The sequence below is a fragment of the Salvelinus namaycush genome, unplaced genomic scaffold, assembly GCF_016432855.1.
Source record: "Salvelinus namaycush isolate Seneca unplaced genomic scaffold, SaNama_1.0 Scaffold26, whole genome shotgun sequence".
Taxonomy (NCBI): domain Eukaryota; kingdom Metazoa; phylum Chordata; class Actinopteri; order Salmoniformes; family Salmonidae; genus Salvelinus; species Salvelinus namaycush.
In genome coordinates this window covers 656,899-670,909 of record NW_024059452.1, presented here as the reverse complement: position 1 = coordinate 670,909, position 14,011 = coordinate 656,899, and the positions used below count along the sequence as shown (strand labels likewise).

Here is a 14,011-nt window from a genome sequence, read left to right as displayed (position 1 = left end):
TGGTTTGCTGAATCGTCTCAAACTCAAAAGCACGCCATTAGGCAGAATGTGCTTTGATTAAAACAAAATACAGGAAGTCTATATAATTTAACACCATCTGCTCTAATTTGCTTACCAAACAGTAATTCGAGAAGATTTAAATGCATATTCCCATGAAATTGATTGAGATCGAACGATTGGCATGCAGAAACAGCTTGGTCATTTCACTGGTAAAACGCAAAGAATTACAATTCAATATTGACAGTGATGATGCCATGGCCTATTTTGAAATGAGGTATGCCTAACTTGGTGATTGAGGTTATTAAACATTTTCAACGTTCTTGAGACAATGTGTGGGCAAAGGCAGGCGTTACAAGTTTAGAAAGTTTTGCCTCGCAGTGAAGTCTTGAGTTTTTCAGGGATGTGTGATGTCAGATTTACAGAATTCAACCTAGCAATAGACTGGGTCATAACTTATGGAGGTTTAATTTATGAAGATAACTTATAGATAGAACCTGCTCTTACCATGACTAAGAGTTGTCCTAATCTTCTCCTCCTCTTCTTCTTCATCTTTAATGTTGACATTCAGCTCCAGTGTTTGACTGCAGTCCTCCAGCTTCACTGATGCCATCTCTGGATCCTGCAGAGCAAACTGGGCTCCACTGTCACAATCAGGACCCAGCGACTGTAGGTTTCTACTCAGTGTGGAAGGAGAGTGGCAGGCTGGGTTTGTCCTCACTGTTGATGTTACCGACCTCAGACTTAATCTGAGTCGGCCTGTAGTAATAAAGAGAAACGGACACTAAAGTTATTTTCTTGACAGTTCTGGCACTTTATTCTGTAAAAATATTTTCTCTCTTTTCTTGTTCAATTATCTAATTTCAGTAGATCAGGTAGCTAATCCTTGATAAAACATTCATTCACATTAGACACAAAGTACACATTTTAAATTGCACAACATAAGAGCACTTAATCTATAGTAGATTTCCTAAATTCACATAAGAGTCAAAAACCATTTAGTACAAGGTTACAGTATGTTTCAGGCAGCACTATGTACTATTTTCCTGAATAACCTTGTCTTCACTGTATTATTTCACTCACAAAAACCAATTGTATTTCCCGTTCACACCATAGTAAGAATTATCAGGGATCGTACAATGGCAAGTCAAATTCAAGGATTTAAGTACTTTTTCAAGCACTAATATTTATTTACTTTAAGCCCCGTGTGAAAACCCTGAATTATAGATAAATATAGAAACAACTGAATGTGTCTGAATATTAGTACACATGTAAAGGACTGATAATCATTACATTCAGCTTCAAAACTGTAGAGCAACTGAAATGTTCTCTCTCTGATGAGGCACTACCTGTACTGAAGTCCGTTGATGCAGACCTCCTATGGTATCATGGCGGTCCGCAAACAAACATTTAAGGTCCATGTCTGTCTAATTCTGTACAAAGAAAATAAACCAATAAATCCTTATTAACTTCTACCACACCCTCCCCTTCCCCAAAAACCCTCCCACACCCCCAATAAACTTTATCAATAGATCCATTTCTGTGTTTGCAAACATTGGGGTCTATATCATGCTGAAACAATCCACCCCCAGGTTATCCAGCTTATCAAAAACCATACCGACAGTAACATCTGTTACCCCCAACAACTCTGCTGCAGTTTACAAGATAACTTTCGAACTGGTATTTCTGCTTTACACAATCCAAGTTGTTGATAACCTTACCAATGAAAGCTATGAAGTATATTTTATTCAATATTAAAGTATCCTTTGTCACAGCGTATTTATGGGTGCAAGATTTCTGAACAGCCCTCGAAACCATGTCAGGACTAGTAGAAAGACCAGTTCTGACAGTAGGTCCTCTTACTACAGGACCAACCATGGAAGCTCCATCAGTCTGACAGTAGGTCCTCTTACTACAGGACCAGCCACTTGGCACATCTTTTCACTCAACAGCTACATGTTCCATTCTTTGGCATTTAAAAACACCGTGATGATTCTCCGTTGCTGCTCCAGTTTCAACTGTTCTGCCTGCGGCTATGGAAGCCTGACCTGTTCACCAGACGTGCTGTTTTCAACTCTCTAGAGACAGCAGGAGCGGTAGAGATACTCTGAATGATCGGCTATGAAAAGCCAACTGACATTTACTCCTGAGGTGCTGACCTGTTGCACCCTCGACAACCACTGTGATTATTATTATTTGACACTGCTTGTCATCTATGAACATTTGAACATCTTGGCCATTTTCTGTTATAATCTCCAGCCAGAAGAGGTCTGGCCACCCCTCATAGCCTGGTTCCTCTCAAGGTTTCTTCCTAGGTTCTAGCCTTTTTAGAGAGGTTTCCCTAGCCACTGTGCTTCTACACTTTGCTGTTTGGGGTTTTAGGCTGGGTTTCTGTAAAGCACTTTGTGACATCAGCTGATGTAAGAAGGGCTTTATAAATACATTTGATTGGTTGATTGATGAGGCTGGGTCAAATTCTCTGACATGGAAGCTAAGGAATCCTATTCTGTACTTTTCCAGACAAAACCTTCTCAAACCTCAACAGCACTGATAAGCTTTCACTTCTTTAACCCTCTTTCCTACTGATCAACCTTTAGGCTTCAACCACTGTCTCCTTCACATGTTCTTTAACAATATCATCCATGGACATAGATATTGGGACCTCAGATTACTCCTTTCAATTTAGCATAAGCTCCAGGGTCATGGCTTCTGAGCTTTGTCCCATTATGATTTTCCAATTGAAGAATCTTCCCTTGCTGAACCTGACTAGCACATGATATTAACAATCTACCATCTTAACTTCATCTCTCTTTTTATGGCCTTGGTTAATCAGGGAGTAAATGAGGCCCTGTGGTCTCCTCAAACACCATCCCAACTTTCCACTGTGACACATTTTTACTCTAGCTCCCTGCCTTGGGCCTCTTTAGAGTTTCTATACTACATGCGCCACTGCTTCCAGTATCATTATCTCTGTTCTTCCTATGTTTTTTCACTACAGACCATTCACATTCTAGGCCCTCATCCTCCCGCTCCATATCATCACAACTGTCCCCCACATTGATCGCATTCCAGCACAGCTGTTGCTTCTCAAACTCTCTCCATTTCCATTGTTTCAGGAGTGTCAAACTCATTCCATTGAGGACCGAGTCTCCGCGGGTTTTATTTTTTTCCTTTCAATTAAAACCTAGACAATCAGATGAGGGGAGTTCCTTACTAATTAGTGACATTAATTAATTAATCAAGTACAAGGGTGGAGCGAAAACCCGCAGAAACTTGGTCCTCCATGGAATGAGTTTGATACGTGCTCCGATTCATCCGCATTAATCGACGCCATTCCATGCAGTTGGCCTCACTCTCCAAATGGTGAAGGATAACTTCAGTTAGCTTCCCTCTATTTTGACACTCCATCACACAGCCTCATGTCGCCATTTCACCACGAGCAAACTCCTAGAAATACGACCGAAACCGTTGAAGCCGCCATTTGACTTCCGAACCATCCTGATTTCGCGAGCTTACATTAACGAAACAGTGTATGTAAACTCGCGAGATCAGGACGGTTCGGACGAGGCTATTTACCAGCTCATAAACAACATTTGACACAAAACCAAGAACGTGTTAAAACGAACTCAAAAAAGTGGAATCTTTATGAAATTACTTTGACGAAATTATGTACATACACTCAGACAAACCCAAAGTCTATCTATGTGACTTGTAAAATCGTTTTTAATCACGTTCTTCACTCACTCGGTTTGACCCCAAAATAACACATACAATTAAAACCTTTACCAAACATGATAATACCTTGACGGATTTGTTACCTAGCATGTTATATATTCTTTCGACATTAGACTCTTTAAACGTGCTATTACATACCTACAATAATACAGTTGAAACGGACACAACCACTATCGACATAACACAGTTCTGTCGTTTTCTAACCGGAACTTCCTGTTCCCCTCTACGACAATGCAACAGGGTCATCTTCTTCTCTGGTATACTGACATTTACACAAATATAACGTGTCTGCCGCCACCTACTGTACGGTTAGTAAACTGTAGAGAAAGATACACGTCCAATGCGGATAAGGGGAGGGGGAACAACGACATCAAAACAAAATACAAAAATAGATAAATAAAAATATCCCACTCCTTCAGTCACAGTCCTATTCAATTCACATCCCTACACAGTCTCATGGGCCTCGTAGGGAGGAACATCTTCAGTCACAGTCCTATTCAATTCACATCCCTACACAGTCTCATGGGCCTCGTAGGGAGGAACATCTTCAGTCAGTATTCCCTGCAATCAGTGGTGTAAAGTACTTAAGTACAAATATTTTAAGTACTACATAAGCCGTTTTTTGGGGTATCTGTACTTTACTTTTGACAACTACTTTTACTCCACTACATTCCTAAAGAAAATAAGGTACTTTCTACTCCATACATTTTCCCTGAAACCCAAAAGTTCTCGTTACATTTTGAATGATTAGCAGGACAGGAAAATTGTTCAGTTCACGCATCACTACTGAATCTGATCTGGCGGACTCACTAAACACAAATACTTTGTTAGTAAATTATGGGTGTGATCTTACATTCAATCTGGAGTGGCAGAGTGCGCTTGGGCGTTCGTAAATTCAGAGCGGTGTCAGATTGTCAGTTCGTATCGCTCTCGGAGCGTTCAGAGCCACACTGGACGCTCTGGCGGAGGAGTAGGGTTTTATTTATTACATTATTTATTCTTTTACTTTTGATAATTAAGTATATTTTAGCAATTACATTTACATTTGATACTATGTATATGTTAAACTAAATACTTTTAGACTTTTACTCAAGTAGTATTTTACTGGGTGGCTTTTACTTTAACAGGAAAGGACTCAAGTATCTTTACTTTTACTCAAGTATGACAATTGGGTATTTTTTCCACCACTGCGTGCAATGCTTCCAATTTCAATTCCTGAACTCCCAAAAACTTTCAGCCGCAAATACAATTAATCTTTACAATCGGTATCCTTCAACTGGTAAACAACATTATGAATCTCAACAGGTTGCTGGCCATCCACTGCCATAGCTTCCTCAGCACCAATCCCTCTTTCAACTATTTCCTGCGCCTCCCAGTAGGAGACCTACCGTACAGTTTCTTGATGTGGATGTTCCCTGATATAAAAACAATTGATATATGCCATTGGTCAGTTCCGGTGTTATGAAACTGATGGAGAATATTTGATGGGGGGAAAAAAGTATTTATTTAACTAGGCACATAGCATACACATAGCATACATAACAGGTTAGGATAATTAAAGTGGCAGGTTAGGATAATTAGTGGCAGGTTAGGATAATTGACGTGGCGGTTAGGAGACTGAGGTTAAGGTTAGGAAAAAGGTTAAGGTTAGGTTTAGCTACAATGCTACGTTTGTCAACAACTGTTGTCCCCAACGCAAAAGAAACGGCCACGGACGAATAGGGAGCATCAATTGGTGTAAACTTGATATCATGAAACACCCGATATCAGAGAACGGCCCTAATTGCGGTCTGCAATTACACCCTTCTCGGATCAAGGGGTCAGGCTTCCAGTCTATAAGCATGCTTTCCACTGTGCTCAGAGGGCATTTTCCGTACTGCAGTTCAGCTGAAGAAGGGCCCAATTCCCATTGATGGCCCCATAGCGAAGTCACATTTTAAAAAAAAGACAATTTGGTTATCAAGTTTGTAAATAAAAAATCCATTGAATTATTCAAGTAATTGCCTTAAGAGTCAGATTTTTTCCCATCACTGACAGCCAAAGTTATGAACTATTTTAGATTCAAGCTGTGAGGTGGGTGAGCTTATGCCACATGCAGATGCTGAAGGGAAAACACACCTCTTGATCTGCGTGTTTATAATGTAGGTCAAGGTGCAGCCTCGTCTCATAGACTAGATGTAACATAGTAAATATAAATCCTGGACTCTCAAAACAGTGTGATATATTATGTTTTTATGGTTACATAAGACAGATGGTTACTTAATAAATGGAATTTGGTGGTGCTGTATTGTAACAGTGAGCTGAGCCAGTTGAAAGTATTGTCACCAGGGATATATTGTTGGTGACTGTGTGTTCCTTCATTAGTTTTGTGTTTTTTATTCATTTATTTCTGGTACTCTCCTACCTGAGAGGCATGAGGCCTGTGTGGCGTTGCACTGTTAAAATCATCCCAGTGTGGAGATGAAACACCTGTGTGTTGCAAAGCCACATGCTCTGTCCTCTCTGCTCTACCTAGGTGTTTTAATGTGGGTAATACAGAGATAATACTAATACCGAGAGAACCACTGCTCTACCTAGGTGTTTTAATGTGGGTAATACAGAGATAATACTAATACAGAGAGAACCATTGAACATGCATTTCCATTATTTCATTGTTTACCACTTCAGTTCCTTAAATTTGTAGTTTAAAACATATACAGGGCATTATACAAGACCCCATGACGACATTTTCCACATTTTGTTACGTTACAGCCTTATACGAAAATTGATTAAATGCATTTTTCCCCCCTCATCAATATACACACTATACCCCATAATGACAAAGCGAAAACAGGTTTTTAGAAATATTTTCCAATTTATAAAAATGAACAGCTTATTTGCATAAGTATTCAGACCCTTTGCTCAGACTCGAAATTGAGCTCAAGTGCATCCTGTTTCCATTGATCATCCTTGAGATGTTTCTACAACTTGACTGGAGTCCACATGTAGTAAATTCAAATGATTGGACATGATTTGGAAAGGAACACACCTGTATATATAAGGTCCCACAGTTGACAGTGCATGTCAGAGCAAAAACCAAGCAATGAAATCAAAGAAATTGTCCGTCGAGCTTCGAGACAGGTTTGTTGCAAGGCACAGATCTGAGGAAGAAAACCAAAACATTTCTCAAATCTCTGTTGGCTGGGCTCCCTGCTTGTGCCGTCAAACTCCTGCCCCACGTTGGGCGCAAACCTTTTAAGGGCTCCCGAGTGGCGCAGTGGTCTAAGGCACTGCATCACTACAGTCCCTGGTTCGAATCCAGGCTGAATCACATCCAGCCGTGATTGGGAGTCCCACAGGGAAGCGCACAATTGGCCCAGCATCGTCCGGGTTTGGCCGGGGTAGGCCGTCATTTTAAATAACTATTTGTTCTTAACTGACTTGACTAGATAAATAAAGATTAAATTCAACAATTTTAAAAAAGTGCGATGCATTGCCAGCAAAGCCACTACACAACAAGACACTAAACAATACATTAATTGCACTGAAACGGTGCCCACAAACTGTTAGGGCCTACATAAAGCTGTCCCAACAGCATAGTCTCAACAGTTTACCACTGCTACACCTGGCTATCAGCGGAGCCTTGTCTGGCAGCGAAACAGTTCATTCAGTCTCATTCACTGCCTTTAAAAAAAACATTTTCTTGTCAATAGGGGGGCGCTGTTTTCACTTTGGAAAAAATCGTGCCCAAATTAAACGGCCTCGTACAATATGCATATTATTATTACTATTGGATAGAAAACACTGTGAAGTTTCTAAAACCGTTTGAATTATATCTGTGAGTAAAACAGAACTCATTTGGCAGCAAACTTCCATACAGGAAGTGAAAAATCTGAAAACGAGGCTCTGTTTCAGGGCCTGCCTATTCAACTGGCTTTTATTTATCGATATGTATGCAATTCATACGCCTTCCACTAGATGTCAACAGGCAGTGGAAGGTGGAATGGGGTGTCTAGCTTGATCTGAGGTCGAATAAGAGCTTTTGGAGTGACAGGTCCGGTATTTTTCTTTGTCTTCGACGGCGCGCGAGGGACCTCGACATTGTCTTCTGAAAAGCGTTCGGTATACATGGCGAATATCTCCGGCTCTGATTTTATTTGATACATATGATAATAACATCATAAAGTAGGTTTTTTCAACCGAGTTTTATCAGTTTATTGGGACTTTTGGAGTTTTCCGTTCTTTGCGCCAAGAGAGGATGGGAATGTTAGCAACCTTGGCTAGCATTGTGGCGCGAATTCGACAGAAGAAATGGACATTCTAAAACCAAACAACGATTTATTCTGGAAATAGGACTCCTTGTACAACATTCTGATGGAAGCTCAGCAAAAGTAAGAAAACATTTATGATGTTATTTCGTATTTCTGTGGAATATGTAGAATCCAACAGGGCGGAGATTATGTGAGCGCTGTCTCACAATAATGTATTTTGTATGTTGTAGTAAAGTTATTTTTACAAATCTAACACAGCGGTTGCATTAAGAACCAGTGTATCTTTCATTTGCCATACAACAAGTATTTTTATGTAAAGTTTATGATGAGTTCTTTGGTCAGATTAGGTGAGTGTCCAAAATATCTCCGGACATTCTGGGAAAATGTTGCTACGTATTCACAATGTACAACCACGATTTGCAGCTCTAAATATGCACATTTTCGAACAAAACATAAATGTATTGTATAACATGTTATAAGACTGTCATCTGATGAAGTTGTCCAAAGGTTAGTGATTCATTTTATATTTATTGCTGGTTTTTGCGAAAGCTACCTTTGCGGTGAATAAATGCCGTTGTGTGTTTGGCTATTGTGGTAAGCTAATATAATTCTACATTGTGTTTTCGCTGTAAAACACTTAAAAAATCTGAAATATTGACTGGATTCACAAGATGTTTATCTTTCATTTGCTGTACACCATGTATTTTTCATAAATGTTTTATGATGAGTATTTATGTATTTCACATTGCCCTCTAATTATTCTGGCTGTTTTGGTGCTATTTTTGATGGTGGCTGCAATGTAAAACTATGATTTATACCTCAAATATGCACATTTTCGAACAAAACATAAATGTATTGTATAACATGTTATAAGACTGTCATCTGATGAAGTTGTTTCTTGGTTAGTGACTAATTTTATCTCTATTTTGTCGGTTTTGTGAAAGCTACCTATGCGGTGGAAACATGGTGAAAATATGCGGTTGTGTGTTTGGCTATTGTGGTTAGCTAATAGAAATACATATTGTGTTTTCGCTGTAAAACATTAAAAAAATCGGAAATGATGGCTGGATTCACAAGATGTTTATCTTTCATTTGCTGTATTGGACTTGTGATTTCATGAAAATTATATTATATGATATCCCTGTCCCGTTAGGCTAGGCTATGCTAGTCAGCTTTTTTGATGAGGAGGATCCCGGATCCGGGAGGGTGATGAAGTAGACAAATGTGGTTTCTACTGACAATTGAGATGTACAAACTATGGCATAAGGGGACGAAAAGCGGATAAGAGGCAATCTGTAATTTCGATTAAGACATTAATGAGCGAGCAAGGACGGACGTAGTCAATATAACTATTTGTTCACCACTTTTGAAATGCACAGCGACAAAATTCAGAACATGGGCCGTTCTTACAGTGTTCTCCCTGTGCGCCAAGTCAGAACCCGTAGGATAAATAAAGGGGCATATAAGCAGACAATGAAAACCCTTACAATATTCAATGATTACATTTCTCTAAAACAGGTTATAGGCTACATGTGAACCACCAAGTCAGAACAGTAGGCAAAATGAAGAGGTGAAAATAGACAAAATTAAAGGTGAGGTACATGGGCTACTAACATCTTACTACACAACATACACTTAGTATTACTTTCTTAGCTACAGTATACACATCTCCCTGGCATGTTACATCATTTATGCAACAGCAGACAAGACATTTTTTGACTCACCTTGTTGTGTTGTGCTCACTTGAACAGGAAGGTGGCGCGGCAGTCCTTCGTGGGCATATTTTGTCATCAAACTTTGTCATCAAAGTCTGGCATTCTCTGGATTTATGGTGCTTTCAAGACAACTGGGAACTCAGTAAAAAAGAATATGACGTCAGTGATCTTCAGGTCGTAGCTGTAGAAAAAGGCCTGAGTTCCCAATTTACAATTCCGAGTTGGATGAAAGTTCAAAAAGTATTTTCTCAGTCGTAGCTTGTTTTCCCCCGAGTTCCCAGTTGTCTTGAACTCACTCAAGTCAGATTTTGCAGTACCGAGTTAAGTTGTTTTGAGGGGGGCACAAATCAAGCTTCATTGACAGCACGGCCAATGTTAAATGTTTACAATTTTAAACTAGGAAAAGAGCCCCTTAATCTTAGACTTGGGACCACACAGCCACTCAACTGAATACCAGTATAATGATTGCTTTGCAAAGCTTGCAGTTAGCCACTGATTCCTTGAGAAACCACTCATTGTTGAATTTGCAATTTCCAACTTGTTGGGTAATGTTTATGTCCAACGGCCGATGAGCACCGATACTTTATCTATAATTTCTCATTATTTCTCTTCATATGACAAAGATTGAAAAGGATTTGCCAGTAGATCGTCGACTTGATTCATGATGATGACTGCTAGCTCAGATTTTGAAAGTATGATGTTGACATGATCAGTCCAATCAAAGTGACTGTAGATATAACATGATTTGACGTTATTTTCTCTGTGGACAATGACCTTGAGCCTTCTTGGATGGGCACTTCTAATGTAACTCTATGGCAGCACCCAAGGGGCTTGAATTTTCAAGTTCTACCCTTAGACTTGGCAGTGATGTATTGTCCCCATGAATGACAGAACACTGAGCCAATCCCGGCACAAAGCTCCGTATTTTCTGTGGGCTTGCCCCACCTCCACAGAAAGCACTGAGCTAGGCTGAAAGACCTGCATTTTGGAGCTGCCTTACTCAAGAAAACACAAAAGAGACCATGTCTGTATGCGGCTTTAATAACAACTCAATTACAGGGACAGAGAGAACTCCTGACTGTAGTCATACAAAAACACTCCAGGCACTCAGCCCATAAGAACCATTCATACTGTCAGATCTAATATGAAGAACTGAATATAACCATAAGAACCATTCATACTGTCAGATCTAATATGAAGAACTGAATACTAAAGAGAAGAAGAGGTTGACCAGTACATATTCATGTAACTTTATTTTTCATTGGCAGATCAATAAAGTTTGCTTCAATGCAGTTATCCAAACACATTCATGATCAGTAACAAAAATAACTAATCTAGTTTTAAAGACAATTAATAAACACATGTATTCATTTCATAAACTGTGTATCATTAAATAAAGTTGTAAAACAATCCCCCCCAAACTAGTGATGAAAAGTGATCATCACACCATCTCTATCTGATAAATGTTAGGGGCGGAAGGTAGCCTCGTGGTTAGAGCTTTGGACCAGTAACCAAAAGGTTGCTAGATCGAATGCCCGAGCTGACAAGGTAAAGATCTGTTGTTCTTCCTCTGAACAAGGCACTGTTCCTTGGCCGTCATTGTAAATAAGAATTTGTTCTTAACTGACTTGCCTAGTTAAACAAAGGTTCAATAAATAAAAAAAAGTGTATACTAGCTCCTTCCCACAGAATACTGCAGAGGGACAACCTGGTCTCAGAGCAAAATGTATTATATTATATAAAAAACATCCATGCCACTCCATTTAGTATGTTAGTCCAATGTAATGTAACCTATCACAGTAAATAAACTGAACTAAAATATAAACTAAACATGTAAAGTGTTGGTTTCATGAGCTGAAATAAAAATCCTGCAATGTTCCATATGCACAAAAAGCTAATGTCTCTCAAATGTTGTGCACAACTTTGTTTATATCCCTGTTAGTGAGCATTTTAGCCTTTGTCAAGATAATCCATCCACCTGACAGGTGTGGCATATCAAGATGCTGATAAAACAGCATTATCATTACACAGGTGCACCTTGTGCTGGGGGACAATAAAAGGCCACACAACATCACAGATGTCTCAAGTTTAGGGAATGTGCAATTGTCATGATGACTGCAAGAATGTCCACCAGAGCTGTTGCCAGAGAACTCAATATTTATATCTCTACCATAAGACCCAACTTGTAAGTCGCTCTGGATAAGAGCGTCTGCTAAATGACTTAAATGTAATGTAAATGACACCTCTAACATTGTTAAAGGAATTTAATTCCTATGTTTATCAACCAATTCAATTAAAACACTCTGCCCATAAATAAGAATTTGTAAGATAATTATCAGCCAAATGGACAGAAACCAGTCTTAAAATCAATCAATAGCGTTTATTCTCGAGAGTACTGATCATAATACATTTTACATCAGGTTATATAATAAAGATGTCATAGGTTTTAATGTCCATCCTCCTCTTGGATACAATGGCAGTACAGTACAGTTCTCATTACTGTCTGCCACCTGTTCAACTATCTGCAACCAACCCAAGGTCTTTCCCCTCCCTGGGTAGAGACATCATTCTAGCCTGTCTGAAGATAAACCCATTCTTTCTAACAAGGAACATATTACACTCAGCATTATGATTATAATAAGTTTCATTCATACAGTAACATCTAAGTCAAATGCATACATATTTTAGTCATTAAACACAAAAATCCCATAACAAACATCCTTTTAGAGAATTTGGCAGTACATCCAACCGGCCTCACAACTGCAGATCACATGTAACCACGGCAGCCCAGGACCTCTTCACCTGCAAGATTGTCTGGGAGGGGGGGGGGGGGGGGGGGGGGGGCTGAGTAGTATTCCTGTCTGTAATAAAGACCTTTTCTGGGGAAAAACTCATGCTGAGTGGCTGGGCCTGGCTCCCAAGTGGGCCTATGCCCTCCCAAACCCCACCCATGGCTGAGCCCCTGCCCAGTCCTGTGAAATCCATAGAATAGGGCCTCATTTATTTCAATTGACTGATTTCCTTATACGAACTGTAAATCTTTGAAATTGTTGCGTTTAGATTGTTATTCAGTATAATTTGACGTATCGTATGTTATGAATTACAATTCGAATGTTATTTTACGCATTGATATTCATACAAAATTGTTACAAACTTGTAATATATGTATGATATGTTACGAATTCCAATTTGTTCTTGCTAACTTTAGCTAGGTTAGGGGTGAGGGGTTCAACTTCTTGTGGCTGCAGGGGCAGTATTGAGTAGCTTGGATGAAAGGTGCACAGAGTAAACGGCCTGCTCCTCAATCATAGTTTCTAATATATGCATATTATTATTAGTATTGGATGGAAAACACTCTGAAGTTTCTAAAACTGTTTGAATTATGTCTGTGAGTATAACAGAACTCATATGGCAGGCAAAAACCTGAGAAAAAATCCAAACAGGAACTGGAAATTATTAGGCTGGTCGATTTTCAACCAAGATCCCATTGAAATCACAGCGAGATATGAATGAGTTTTCACTTCCTACGGCTTCCACTAGATGTCAACCGTCTGTAGAACTGAAGGGGGGTCGAATGAAAGAGGAATTAGTCAGGTCTGCCATGACCTGACCATTCTTTGACCATGCGCGTGCGTTCACATAAAAGAGGGAGCTCTGATCCATCGCTCATCTGAAGTCAATGTAATTCTCCGGTTGGAACGTTATTCAAGATTTATGTTAACAACATTCTAAAGATTGATTCAATACATCGTTTGACATGTTTCTACTGACTGTTACGGAACTTTTGGACATTTCGTCAGCTTCGTGACTTTGGAATTGTTTACCAAACGCGCTAACAAAAGTAGCTAATTGGACATAAATAACGGACATTATCGAACAAATCAAGCATTTATTGTGGACCTGGGATTCCTGGGAGTGCATTCTGATGAAGATCATCAAAGGGAACATTTATCATGTAATTTCTGGTTTCTGTTGACTCCAACATGGCGGCTAATTTGACTATTGTTCTGAGCGCCGTCCCAGATTATTGCATGGTTTGCTTTTTCCGTAAAGTATTTTTGAAAATCGTACACAGCAGTTGCTTTAAGGAGAGGTATATCTATAATTCCATGTGTATACCTTGTATAATCATCTACATTTATGATGAGTATTTCTGTTGAATCGATGTGGCTATGCAAAATCACTGGATGTTTTTGGAACTAGTGAATGTAACGCGCCAATGTAAACTCCGATTTTTTTATATAAATATGAACTTTATCAAACAAAACATACATGTATTGTGTAACATGAAGTCCTATGAGTGTCATCTGATGA

At 39.3% G+C, this 14,011-nt stretch overlaps 1 long non-coding RNA gene across 1 annotated transcript; it reads right to left on the bottom strand.

Annotated features, from left to right (window-relative positions):
* Nucleotides 1-707: 707 nt before the first annotated feature.
* On the bottom strand, nt 708-3,977 carry LOC120039203. Its single transcript, XR_005475330.1, has 3 exons — nt 3,871-3,977; nt 1,347-1,430; nt 708-756 (listed from the first exon to the last, which is right to left on the bottom strand). It is a non-coding gene; the product is annotated as an uncharacterized LOC120039203 (long non-coding RNA).
* Nucleotides 3,978-14,011: the final 10,034 nt, after the last annotated feature.